Source organism: Oncorhynchus gorbuscha, linkage group LG05, assembly GCF_021184085.1.
Source record: "Oncorhynchus gorbuscha isolate QuinsamMale2020 ecotype Even-year linkage group LG05, OgorEven_v1.0, whole genome shotgun sequence".
NCBI lineage: Eukaryota > Metazoa > Chordata > Actinopteri > Salmoniformes > Salmonidae > Oncorhynchus > Oncorhynchus gorbuscha.
In genome coordinates this window covers 908,033-910,459 of record NC_060177.1, presented here as the reverse complement: position 1 = coordinate 910,459, position 2,427 = coordinate 908,033, and positions in this window count along the sequence as shown.

Genomic DNA, 2,427 nt, shown 5'->3' with positions numbered 1-2,427 from the left:
AATGACAGGAACGAATTGCAAAAATCGCTGAAGTTGGAGACTCGTATCTCCTCACTAACTTTAAGCATCAGCTGTCAGATCAGCTCACAGATCACTGCAGCTGAACACAGCTCATCTGTAAATAGCCCATCCAACTACCTCATCCCCATATTGTTTTTATTTACTTTACTGCTATTTTGAACACTAGTTTTTCTGCGTGCACATCATCTTCTGCTCATCTATCACTCCAGTGTTAATTTGCTAAGTTGTAATTACTTCTCTACTATGGCCTATGTATTGCCTTACCTCCTCACGCCATTTGCACACTGTATTTAAACTTTTTCTATTGTGTTATTGACTGTACGTTTGTTTATTCCATGTGTAACTCTGTTGTTGTCTGTGTCAAATTGCTATTCTTTATCTTGGCCAGGTCGCGGTTGTAAATGAGAACTTGTTCTCAACTGGCCTACCTGTTTTTTTATGATACTAAAGTACATTCCATTTACTTTTGATACTTAAGTATATATAAAACCAAATACTTTTAGACCTTTACTCAAGTAGTATTTTACTGGGTGACTAACTTTTACTTGAGTCGTTTTCTATAAAGGTATCTTTACAATTGAACTTTTTCCACCACTGATGAAATTGTCATGTTTGTCCAATGAGAAGTGGAGTTGGTAATAACAGACACAGATCTGGGACCAGGCTAACCAAAGGATAAACACTTCACATCATGTTTGTCCAATGAGACGTGGAGTTGGTAATAACAGACACAGATCTGGGACCAGGCTAGCCAAAGGATAAACACTTCACATCATGTTTGTCCAATGAGATGTGGAGTTGGTAATAACAGACACAGATCTGGGACCAGGCTAGCCAAAGGATAAACACTTCACATTAAGTTGCCCTTTTGGCAAACTAGAACTCTAGCTGTTTGTTTATCAGAAGACGGATAAGGTTCATGAAACAATGGTTCCATTGTAATGGAAGGACTGAAGTGTTAAATATTTGCCATGTATCAATATAGAAATGTCTAAGAAGCTTCTGGGCTGTGACAAAGGTAGCATGAATGTTGAGATTACACACATAAAGGAGATCTAGCAGAATGTAACACTAACAACAGCAGTATGAATGTTGAGATTACACATATAAAGGAGATCTAGCAGAATGTAACACTAACAACAGCAGTATGAATGCTCCTGCACTGTATAATTCATTGTGTTCTCAGTGTATATAGGAATACTGGTGAAATGGAGCAGACCCTTATTTCAGGTAACTTTAAATGACACTTTATTCACTGTAGTGCACTATGGGCTCTGGTGAAAAGTAGTGCACTATACAGGGAATAGGGTTCCATTTAAGGAGCAGTCTAGGTGTTCCACTGTCCACAGGACACAGCAGATTCCTCGGGGCCGGGGATGGGGCCGGGACCGGGGATGGAGCCAGGGCTGGGGCCGGGGCCAGGGCCGGGGATGGGGCCAGGGTTGGGGCCGGGGCCGGGGATGGGGCCGGGGATGGAGCCAGGGCTGGGGCTGGGGCCAGGGCCGGGGATGGGGCCAGGGCCGGGGATGGGGGATGGGGCCAGGGCCGGGGATGGGCCGGGGCCGGGGATGGGGCCAGGGCGGGATGGGGCCAGGGTTGGGGCCTGGGCGGGGGATGGGGCGGGGGATGGGGCCGGGGATGGGGCCAGCCATGTAGACACAGGAGGTGTGTCACTTCATGCCAGTTGTTATCAGAAACTTGATCTAGATTAAAATGTTCTTGGACTCAATACTTGGGAACGGATTGTGTATTAATATGTATTTAAACATTTAAAATATGAGGAATCTCATTATTCTATTTACAAAAAAAGTGGAAATGTTTTTTTGGACATAAAACAGTATGTTGTTTCTATGATGGAAGCTCTAATCTCTGCTCAGTGTTTTCTGATTGGATGAATTGAGTTGTTTATATTTGTTGAGTTAAAACAGAAGACCTATCCTGTTTCTCTGATCCGTAGAAGCTCTTTGTGGCAGGATCTAGCTCTGCTCTCGTCTCTGCTGTTGAGATGCCATCATGTCAGTGCATGTCAACATTCATCATCTGGGATTGCTGCCAACCACATAAATCCTCCTCAGTTTAATTCTCAGTACATTTCCATATGAATGTTGCTGCTGACTGCTTGACTAATAGTCCTTAGGCTATTCATAATGTAAACACAACACATGTAACACATTAACACAACACATTAACACATTAACACATTAACACATTCACACACATTAACACATTAACATGAACACATTAACACATTCATAACACATTAACACATTCACTTAACACATTAACACATTAACACATTCATAACACATTAACACATTAACACATTCATAACACATTAACACATTCATAACACATTAACACATTAACACATTAACACATTATACACATTAACACATTACACATTAA